This window comes from Balaenoptera physalus, assembly GCF_965194825.1.
Source record: "Balaenoptera physalus genome assembly, chromosome: 6".
Lineage (NCBI taxonomy): Eukaryota > Metazoa > Chordata > Mammalia > Artiodactyla > Balaenopteridae > Balaenoptera > Balaenoptera physalus.
Window position 1 is genome coordinate 31,502,529 of NC_138885.1, and position 12,378 is coordinate 31,514,906.

Sequence of the window (12,378 nt, forward strand, 5' to 3'; positions counted from 1 at the left end):
AAGTCATTGTCCTAGGTTGTAAATTAGAATGGAATTTGCCAGGAGAAGTCCCCATAAGTTTATGTCTCATTACTTCTTCTTGGTTTTTAAATTTTTTTAATCTGGGTAAAGTTTAGAATATTGTTTGTCTTTGGTGTACGCAGTCTGGTTCCTTTGTACATTATGTATGTCTATTAATGTACAGATCCTCTTCCCATGTAAAATATTACAGTGTTCCGTTGACCTCCCTTGCTATATGTTCGGTCTTTTTGATACATGTATATAATATGTATTTGTATATGTATAGTAACACTTATCTTCATTTCTCAATTTCCCCCCTCCTTTCCTTTCAGATGAGCATAGTTTGATTTCTAAGCCTGTGAGTGTCTTTCTCTTTGGAAATATGTTCATCTGTGTCAGTTATTAGATAATGCCATAAGTGATAATATAGGATATAGGTGTTTTGCTGTCCGACCTACTTCATGTTTTGTGATTATCTCCAGGCTCATCTATGGTGCCTCAAAGAGCAGTGCTTCAATGTTTTCCATGGCTAATATTCCATTGTGTACATGGACCACTTCTTCTTGGTGCATTCCTCTGTTGATGGACATTTTCGTTGCTTCCAAGTGTTGCCTATGGTAAATATTGCTGGAGTGCAGGATTGCCAGCCTGTGATTTTTGATTTTCATTTTCTCAGGTGATAGACCCAGCAGTGGGTATGATTGATTGACTGGTATGGTAGGTCAACGTTTACCTTTTCAAGGCACCTCAATTGTGCTTTCAATAGTGGCTCTTACCACATCCCCATTAGAATCGAGGGTACACATTTCTCCACAATCACGTCAGCATTTATTGTTTGCAGCATTTTTGTTGATGGCAGTTCTGACTGGTGTGAGCTGATAGGTTTTTGTAATTTGGGTTTACATGTCTGTAAAAATTCCTACAATTCGTCATTTTTCCACGCCTTTTTCTTTTCTGTTAAAAGAAAAAAGAAAAAAAGTGTGAGTATAATATACCTCTTCAAATTTTCTTTTTGGAAGGTTGCACTCTGGAATTTTTTGGTCGATTTTCGACCTCAGTATTTTTTGGAGGGCCGGTGTCATTTACAGACCTGCAATTGGTGAATATTTAGTGACCTTTTGCAGTGGGTTTAAAGCTGCTCTTGTGGGAAACGGCCACCAGGATGCAGCATTTCTCCATTCCCAAATCTGGGTACTAGGGCAGCAGAGCCATTCTGGAAGTTGTTTGCCTAGGTTTTAAATTTGGATGGAATGTGCCAGGAAAACCCCCCATAAGTTTATGTCTCATTACTCCTAGTTCGTTGTTTTAATTTTTTCAACTGGGGTAATGGTAAGAATGTTGTTCGTCCAACGTGTACACACTCTGGTTCATCTACATATTGTATATAACTATTTATGTAGAGATCCTCTTTCCGTGTAAATTATTACAGAGTGTTCCGTAATCCTTCCTTGCTATATGGTTGGTCTTTTTGATATATGTATATAATATGTATTTGTATACATATGGTAACGCTAATCTTCATTTATCCATTCCCCCCACCTTTCCTTTTAGATAAGCATAGTTTTTTTTTTAATAAGTCTGTGATTGACTTTCTGTGTGGAAATATGTTCATTTGTGTCAGTTATTAGATAACGCCTATAAGTGATATCATAGGATATAGGACTTTTGCTTTCCGACTTACCTCATGTTCTGTGATTATCTCCAAGATCATCTATGCTGCCTCAAAGAGCAGTGTTTCATTGTTTTCCATGGCTAGTATTCATTGTGTACATGGACCACTTCTTCTTTATCGTTTCATCTGTTGATGGACATTTTGGTTGCTTCACTGTCTTGTCTATTGTGAATCAGGCTGCAGTGCAGCTTTTGCAGCCCGGGTCTTCTTCATTCTGGTCTTCTCAGGTGAGTGGCCCATTGGTGTGCCTGCTGGATTGAATGGTACCTCAATTTTTCCTTTTAAACGCAGCTCCTTTCTGTTGTCATTATTTGCGTTTAACCCTCTTACATCTCACCAGCAGCTAGAGGGTACACAGTTGTCTAAAACCTCTTCAGCATTTATTGTTTGTAGACTTTTTGCCAATGGTCAGTCGATTGGTGTGAGTTGAAAAGTTTTTGTAGATTAGATTGCATGAGTCTAATACTTCCTGAGGCTGAGCTTTTATCCATTTTCCTTTCTTTAAAAAGAGAGTGAGTAAAACTTACGTCTTCATACTATCTTCGTGAACATTTTGCCTGTTTTGAATTCTTTTATCCATTCCCTACCTCAGCACAATTTTGAGGGCAGGTGTCCTTTACAGCCCTGTTTGCTTATGAATGGTAAGTGACTATTAGCTGTGGGTTAAAAGTTGCTCTTGCGGGAATCGGCCACAAGGCGGCAGCATTTCTCCTTTACCAAATCTGGTTACTAGGGCAACAGAGCCTTACTGGAAGTGGTGTTCTAGGTGTTAATTAGAATAGAATGTGCGAGGAAAAAGCCCTTTAAGTTTATGTCTCATTATTTCTTGTTGGTATTTTTAACTTAATTTTTATTTTTTATCACAGCAAACTTGATTACAATGTTTTGTTTGTTCTAGGTGTGCAAGATGTGGTTCTTTCACACATATACATATATCTATTCTTCTTCGGATCCTTTTCCCATGTAGGTTATGACACAATGTTGAGTAGTCTTCTCTTGGTATTGCATAGGTCTTTGGTGATTATACATTTCACATGTGTTTGTATCTCTCTGTTAACCTCAATATGGTAATGTATCCAATCCTCACACCTGTCCATTTGGTGAACCATAAGTTTTTTTAATGAATCTATGATAGTGTTTGTGGAAATATCTTTGTTTGTATCATTTTTTAGGTAACCCCTATATGTGATATGATAGGATATGTGTCTTTCGCTTTCTCACTTACTCCAAGTTGCATGATTACTTCTAGACTCATCTATGGTGCTGCAAATGGCATTGTATCATTTTTTCAGTAGCTCACATTCCATCTGTACAGGTAGCAGTTCTTCTTTGTCCACCCATCTGTCGATGGACTTTTTGGTTACTTCCATATCTTGGCTATTGTAATACTATGCAGTGCAGATTTGCGTGCCTGTGTCCTTCCAATTCTGTCTTCTTAGTTTATAGGTCCAGGAATAGGTCTGCTGGATCATATGCTAGCTCAATGTTTACCTTTTAAAGGCACCTCTGTTCTGTTCTCCTTAGTGGTTCTTTCCAGGTTATGTCCCACTTAATGTGGAGGGCATGTATTTCTTCCCAGCACCTTCAGGATTTATTCTTTGTAGTTTTTGCTGATGATTATTCTGAGTGGTGTGAGCTGATACCTCTTTGTGGTTGAATTTGCATGTGTCTCATAATGCGTTGAAATTGAGCTTTAAGACATGTCCTTTTAATTTTTCCAGCTGTGATTAGAGCTTATTTCTTCAAAGTGTTTTCTTAAAGTATGTGTCACCATTTGAAATATTTTGGCCATTATCTCCCTCAAGACATTTTGAGGGCAGGTTTCATTTACAGCCCTGCAGTACTTGTTCATATGAAGTGACATTAGCTCAGGCTTTAAACCTGCTTTTGCAGGTAACGGTCAGAGAGCGGCAGCCTTTCTACATTCCCCTTGCTCGTACTAGGGAAACAGACCTACCGGACAGTGGTGCTCTTCGGTTATAAATTAGAGTGCAATGTGCCCGGATAAACCCACAAATGTTGATGTCTCCTTGCTTTTGATTGTTTTTAAATTTAATTTATATTTATTATTAGAGTAATATTCCATTTTGTAAGTGGACCACTTCTTCTTGGTGCATTCCTCGGTTGATGGACATTTTCATTGCTTCCACGTGCTGGCTATGGTAAATCTTGCTGGCGTACAGGTTTGCCAGCCTGTGACTTTTTGATTCTCATTTTCTCAGGTGTTAGGCCAAGCAGTGGTTGTGGTTGATTGACTGGTAGCTCAATGTTTCCCTTTTCAAAGCACCTACACTGTGTTTTCATTAGTGGCTCTTTACATGCCACCCCTTACAAAAGAGGGTACGCATTTCTCCACACTCCCTTCACCGTTTATTTTTTGCAGCATTTTTCCTAATGGCCATTCTGACTGCTGTGAGCTGATAGGTTTTTGTATTATGGGTATGCATGTCATTAAATTTTTTTTAATTCGTCATATTCCTACCCCTTTTTCTTTTCTCTTAAAAGAAAAACCCGTGAGTACAATATAGCTCTTGAAATTGTCTTCTTCGAAGGTTGCCCTCTTGTGAAGTTTTTGGTCGATTTTTGACCCCAGAAATTTTCTGGAGGGCAAGTGTCATTTACAGAACGGCAAGTTGGTGAAAATTTAGTGACCTTTTGCAGTAGGTTCAAAGCTGCTGTTGTGGGAAACGGCCACAAGGAGGTAGCATTTCTCCATTCCCCAATCTGGGTACTAGGGCAGCAGAGCAATTCTGGAAGTCATTGTCCTAGGGTGTAAATTAGAATGGAATTTGCCAGGAGAAGTCCCCATAAGTTTATGTCTCATTACTTCTTCTTGGTTTTTAAATTTTTTTAATCTGGGTAAAGTTTAGAATATTGTTTGTCTTTGGTGTACGCAGTCTGGTTCCTTTGTACATTATGTATGTCTATTAATGTACAGATCCTCTTCCCATGTAAAATATTACAGTGTTCCGTTGACCTCCCTTGCTATATGTTCGGTCTTTTTGATACATGTATATAATATGTATTTGTATATGTATAGTAACACTTATCTTCATTTCTCAATTTCCCCCCTCCTTTCCTTTCAGATGAGCATAGTTTGATTTCTAAGCCTGTGAGTGTCTTTCTCTTTGGAAATATGTTCATCTGTGTCAGTTATTAGATAATGCCATAAGTGATAATATAGGATATAGGTGTTTTGCTGTCCGACCTACTTCATGTTTTGTGATTATCTCCAGGCTCATCTATGGTGCCTCAAAGAGCAGTGCTTCAATGTTTTCCATGGCTAATATTCCATTGTGTACATGGACCACTTCTTCTTGGTGCATTCCTCTGTTGATGGACATTTTCGTTGCTTCCAAGTGTTGCCTATGGTAAATATTGCTGGAGTGCAGGATTGCCAGCCTGTGATTTTTGATTTTCATTTTCTCAGGTGATAGACCCAGCAGTGGGTATGATTGATTGACTGGTATGGTAGGTCAACGTTTACCTTTTCAAGGCACCTCAATTGTGCTTTCATTAGTGGCTCTTACCACATCCCCATTAGAATCGAGGGTACACATTTCTCCACAATCACGTCAGCATTTATTGTTTGCAGCATTTTTGTTGATGGCAGTTCTGACTGGTGTGAGCTGATAGGTTTTTGTAATTTGGGTTTACATGTCTGTAAAAATTCCTACAATTCGTCATTTTTCCACGCCTTTTTCTTTTCTGTTAAAAGAAAAAAGAAAAAAAGTGTGAGTATAATATACCTCTTCAAATTTTCTTTTTGGAAGGTTGCACTCTGGAAATTTTTGGTCGATTTTCGACCTCAGTATTTTTTGGAGGGCCGGTGTCATTTACAGACCTGCAATTGGTGAATATTTAGTGACCTTTTGCAGTGGGTTTAAAGCTGCTCTTGTGGGAAACGGCCACCAGGATGCAGCATTTCTCCATTCCCAAATCTGGGTACTAGGGCAGCAGAGCCATTCTGGAAGTTGTTTGCCTAGGTTTTAAATTTGGATGGAATGTGCCAGGAAAACCCCCCATAAGTTTATGTCTCATTACTCCTAGTTCGTTGTTTTAATTTTTTCAACTCGGGTAATGGTAAGAATGTTGTTCGTCCAACGTGTACACACTCTGGTTCATCTACATATTGTATATAACTATTTATGTAGAGATCCTCTTTCCGTGTAAATTATTACAGAGTGTTCCGTAATCCTTCCTTGCTATATGGTTGGTCTTTTTGATATATGTATATAATATGTATTTGTATACATATGGTAACGCTAATCTTCATTTATCCATTCCCCCCACCTTTCCTTTTAGATAAGCATAGTTTTTTTTAATAAGTCTGTGATTGACTTTCTGTGTGGAAATATGTTCATTTGTGTCAGTTATTAGATAACGCCTATAAGTGATATCATAGGATATAGGACTTTTGCTTTCCGACTTACCTCATGTTCTGTGATTATCTCCAAGATCATCTATGGTGCCTCAAAGAGCAGTGTTTCATTGTTTTCCAAGGCTAGTATTCATTGTGTACATGGACCACTTCTTCTTTATCGTTTCATCTGTTGATGGACATTTTGGTTGCTTCACTGTCTTGTCTATTGTGAATCAGGCTGCAGTGCAGCTTTTGCAGCCCAGGTCTTCTTCATTCTGGTCTTCTCAGGTGAGTGGCCCATTGGTGTGCCTGCTGGATTGAATGGTACCTCAATTTTTCCTTTTAAACGCAGCTCCTTTCTGTTGTCATTATTTGCGTTTAACCCTCTTACATCTCACCAGCAGCTAGAGGGTACACAGTTGTCTAAAACCTCTTCAGCATTTATTGTTTGTAGACTTTTTGCCAATGGTCAGTCGATTGGTGTGAGTTGAAAAGTTTTTGTAGATTAGATTGCATGAGTCTAATACTTCCTGAGGCTGAGCTTTTATCCATTTTCCTTTCTTTAAAAAGAGAGTGAGTAAAACTTACGTCTTCATACTATCTTCGTGAACATTTTGCCTGTTTTGAATTCTTTTATCCATTCCCTACCTCAGCACAATTTTGAGGGCAGGTGTCCTTTACAGCCCTGTTTGCTTATGAATGGTAAGTGACTATTAGCTGTGGGTTAAAAGTTGCTCTTGCGGGAATCGGCCACAAGGCGGCAGCATTTCTCCTTTACCAAATCTGGTTACTAGGGCAACAGAGCCTTACTGGAAGTGGTGTTCTAGGTGTTAATTAGAATAGAATGTGCGAGGAAAAAGCCCTTTAAGTTTATGTCTCATTATTTCTTGTTGGTATTTTTAACTTAATTTTTATTTTTTATCACAGCAAACTTGATTACAATGTTTTGTTTGTTCTAGGTGTGCAAGATGTGGTTCTTTCACACATATACATATATCTATTCTTCTTCGGATCCTTTTCCCATGTAGGTTATGACACAATGTTGAGTAGTCTTCTCTTGGTATTGCATAGGTCTTTGGTGATTATATATTTCACATGTGTTTGTATCTCTCTGTTAACCTCAATATGGTAATGTATCCAATCCTCACACCTGTCCATTTGGTGAACCATAAGTTTTTTTAATGAATCTATGATAGTGTTTGTGGAAATATCTTTGTTTGTATCATTTTTTAGGTAACCCCTATATGTGATATGATAGGATATGTGTCTTTCGCTTTCTCACTTACTCCAAGTTGCATGATTACTTCTAGACTCATCTATGGTGCTGCAAATGGCATTGTATCATTTTTTCAGTAGCTCACATTCCATCTGTACAGGTAGCAGTTCTTCTTTGTCCACCCATCTGTCGATGGACTTTTTGGTTACTTCCATATCTTGGCTATTGTAATACTATGCAGTGCAGATTTGCGTGCCTGTGTCCTTCCAATTCTGTCTTCTTAGTTTATAGGTCCAGGAATAGGTCTGCTGGATCATATGCTAGCTCAATGTTTACCTTTTAAAGGCACCTCTGTTCTGTTCTCCTTAGTGGTTCTTTCCAGGTTATGTCCCACTTAATGTGGAGGGCATGTATTTCTTCCCAGCACCTTCAGGATTTATTCTTTGTAGTTTTTGCTGATGATTATTCTGAGTGGTGTGAGCTGATACCTCTTTGTGGTTGAATTTGCATGTGTCTCATAATGCGTTGAAATTGAGCTTTAAGACATGTCCTTTTAATTTTTCCAGCTGTGATTAGAGCTTATTTCTTCAAAGTGTTTTCTTAAAGTATGTGTCACCATTTGAAATATTTTGGCCATTATCTCCCTCAAGACATTTTGAGGGCAGGTTTCATTTACAGCCCTGCAGTACTTGTTCATATGAAGTGACATTAGCTCAGGCTTTAAACCTGCTTTTGCAGGTAACGGTCAGAGAGCGGCAGCCTTTCTACATTCCCCTTGCTCGTACTAGGGAAACAGACCTACCGGACAGTGGTGCTCTTCGGTTATAAATTAGAGTGCAATGTGCCCGGATAAACCCACAAATGTTGATGTCTCCTTGCTTTTGATTGTTTTTAAATTTAATTTATATTTATTATTAGAGTAATATTCCATTTTGTAAGTGGACCACTTCTTCTTGGTGCATTCCTCGGTTGATGGACATTTTCATTGCTTCCACGTGCTGGCTATGGTAAATCTTGCTGGCGTACAGGTTTGCCAGCCTGTGACTTTTTGATTCTCATTTTCTCAGGTGTTAGGCCAAGCAGTGGTTGTGGTTGATTGACTGGTAGCTCAATGTTTCCCTTTTCAAAGCACCTACACTGTGTTTTCATTAGTGGCTCTTTACATGCCACCCCTTACAAAAGAGGGTACGCATTTCTCCACACTCCCTTCACCGTTTATTTTTTGCAGCATTTTTCCTAATGGCCATTCTGACTGCTGTGAGCTGATAGGTTTTTGTATTATGGGTATGCATGTCATTAAATTTTTTTTAATTCGTCATATTCCTACCCCTTTTTCTTTTCTCTTAAAAGAAAAACCCGTGAGTACAATATAGCTCTTGAAATTGTCTTCTTCGAAGGTTGCCCTCTTGTGAAGTTTTTGGTCGATTTTTGACCCCAGAAATTTTCTGGAGGGCAAGTGTCATTTACAGAACGGCAAGTTGGTGAAAATTTAGTGACCTTTTGCAGTAGGTTCAAAGCTGCTGTTGTGGGAAACGGCCACAAGGAGGTAGCATTTCTCCATTCCCCAATCTGGGTACTAGGGCAGCAGAGCAATTCTGGAAGTCATTGTCCTAGGGTGTAAATTAGAATGGAATTTGCCAGGAGAAGTCCCCATAAGTTTATGTCTCATTACTTCTTCTTGGTTTTTAAATTTTTTTAATCTGGGTAAAGTTTAGAATATTGTTTGTCTTTGGTGTACGCAGTCTGGTTCCTTTGTACATTATGTATGTCTATTAATGTACAGATCCTCTTCCCATGTAAAATATTACAGTGTTCCGTTGACCTCCCTTGCTATATGTTCGGTCTTTTTGATACATGTATATAATATGTATTTGTATATGTATAGTAACACTTATCTTCATTTCTCAATTTCCCCCCTCCTTTCCTTTCAGATGAGCATAGTTTGATTTCTAAGCCTGTGAGTGTCTTTCTCTTTGGAAATATGTTCATCTGTGTCAGTTATTAGATAATGCCATAAGTGATAATATAGGATATAGGTGTTTTGCTGTCCGACCTACTTCATGTTTTGTGATTATCTCCAGGCTCATCTATGGTGCCTCAAAGAGCAGTGCTTCAATGTTTTCCATGGCTAATATTCCATTGTGTACATGGACCACTTCTTCTTGGTGCATTCCTCTGTTGATGGACATTTTCGTTGCTTCCAAGTGTTGCCTATGGTAAATATTGCTGGAGTGCAGGATTGCCAGCCTGTGATTTTTGATTTTCATTTTCTCAGGTGATAGACCCAGCAGTGGGTATGATTGATTGACTGGTATGGTAGGTCAACGTTTACCTTTTCAAGGCACCTCAATTGTGCTTTCATTAGTGGCTCTTACCACATCCCCATTAGAATCGAGGGTACACATTTCTCCACAATCACGTCAGCATTTATTGTTTGCAGCATTTTTGTTGATGGCAGTTCTGACTGGTGTGAGCTGATAGGTTTTTGTAATTTGGGTTTACATGTCTGTAAAAATTCCTACAATTCGTCATTTTTCCACGCCTTTTTCTTTTCTGTTAAAAGAAAAAAGAAAAAAAGTGTGAGTATAATATACCTCTTCAAATTTTCTTTTTGGAAGGTTGCACTCTGGAATTTTTTGGTCGATTTTCGACCTCAGTATTTGTTGGAGGGCCGGTGTCATTTACAGACCTGCAATTGGTGAATATTTAGTGACCTTTTGCAGTGGGTTTAAAGCTGCTCTTGTGGGAAACGGCCACCAGGATGCAGCATTTCTCCATTCCCAAATCTGGGTACTAGGGCAGCAGAGCCATTCTGGAAGTTGTTTGCCTAGGTTTTAAATTTGGATGGAATGTGCCAGGAAAACCCCCCATAAGTTTATGTCTCATTACTCCTAGTTCGTTGTTTTAATTTTTTCAACTCGGGTAATGGTAAGAATGTTGTTCGTCCAACGTGTACACACTCTGGTTCATCTACATATTGTATATAACTATTTATGTAGAGATCCTCTTTCCGTGTAAATTATTACAGAGTGTTCCGTAATCCTTCCTTGCTATATGGTTGGTCTTTTTGATATATGTATATAATATGTATTTGTATACATATGGTAACGCTAATCTTCATTTATCCATTCCCCCCACCTTTCCTTTTAGATAAGCATAGTTTTTTTTTAATAAGTCTGTGATTGACTTTCTGTGTGGAAATATGTTCATTTGTGTCAGTTATTAGATAACGCCTATAAGTGATATCATAGGATATAGGACTTTTGCTTTCCGACTTACCTCATGTTCTGTGATTATCTCCAAGATCATCTATGGTGCCTCAAAGAGCAGTGTTTCATTGTTTTCCATGGCTAGTATTCATTGTGTACATGGACCACTTCTTCTTTATCGTTTCATCTGTTGATGGACATTTTGGTTGCTTCACTGTCTTGTCTATTGTGAATCAGGCTGCAGTGCAGCTTTTGCAGCCCGGGTCTTCTTCATTCTGGTCTTCTCAGGTGAGTGGCCCATTGGTGTGCCTGCTGGATTGAATGGTACCTCAATTTTTCCTTTTAAACGCAGCTCCTTTCTGTTGTCATTATTTGCGTTTAACCCTCTTACATCTCACCAGCAGCTAGAGGGTACACAGTTCTCTAAAACCACTTCAGCATTTATTGTTTGTAGACTTTTTGCCAATGGTCAGTCGATTGGTGTGAGTTGAAAAGTTTTTGTAGATTAGATTGCATGAGTCTAATACTTCCTGAGGCTGAGCTTTTATCCATTTTCCTTTCTTTAAAAAGAGAGTGAGTAAAACTTACGTCTTCATACTATCTTCGTGAACATTTTGCCTGTTTTGAATTCTTTTATCCATTCCCTACCTCAGCACAATTTTGAGGGCAGGTGTCCTTTACAGCCCTGTTTGCTTATGAATGGTAAGTGACTATTAGCTGTGGGTTAAAAGTTGCTCTTGCGGGAATCGGCCACAAGGCGGCAGCATTTCTCCTTTACCAAATCTGGTTACTAGGGCAACAGAGCCTTACTGGAAGTGGTGTTCTAGGTGTTAATTAGAATAGAATGTGCGAGGAAAAAGCCCTTTAAGTTTATGTCTCATTATTTCTTGTTGGTATTTTTAACTTAATTTTTATTTTTTATCACAGCAAACTTGATTACAATGTTTTGTTTGTTCTAGGTGTGCAAGATGTGGTTCTTTCACACATATACATATATCTATTCTTCTTCGGATCCTTTTCCCATGTAGGTTATGACACAATGTTGAGTAGTCTTCTCTTGGTATTGCATAGGTCTTTGGTGATTATATATTTCACATGTGTTTGTATCTCTCTGTTAACCTCAATATGGTAATGTATCCAATCCTCACACCTGTCCATTTGGTGAACCATAAGTTTTTTTAATGAATCTATGATAGTGTTTGTGGAAATATCTTTGTTTGTATCATTTTTTAGGTAACCCCTATATGTGATATGATAGGATATGTGTCTTTCGCTTTCTCACTTACTCCAAGTTGCATGATTACTTCTAGACTCATCTATGGTGCTGCAAATGGCATTGTATCATTTTTTCAGTAGCTCACATTCCATCTGTACAGGTAGCAGTTCTTCTTTGTCCACCCATCTGTCGATGGACTTTTTGGTTACTTCCATATCTTGGCTATTGTAATACTATGCAGTGCAGATTTGCGTGCCTGTGTCCTTCCAATTCTGTCTTCTTAGTTTATAGGTCCAGGAATAGGTCTGCTGGATCATATGCTAGCTCAATGTTTACCTTTTAAAGGCACCTCTGTTCTGTTCTCCTTAGTGGTTCTTTCCAGGTTATGTCCCACTTAATGTGGAGGGCATGTATTTCTTCCCAGCACCTTCAGGATTTATTCTTTGTAGTTTTTGCTGATGATTATTCTGAGTGGTGTGAGCTGATACCTCTTTGTGGTTGAATTTGCATGTGTCTCATAATGCGTTGAAATTGAGCTTTAAGACATGTCCTTTTAATTTTTCCAGCTGTGATTAGAGCTTATTTCTTCAAAGTGTTTTCTTAAAGTATGTGTCACCATTTGAAATATTTTGGCCATTATCTCCCTCAAGACATTTTGAGGGCAGGTTTCATTTACAGCCCTGCAGTACTTGTTCATATGAA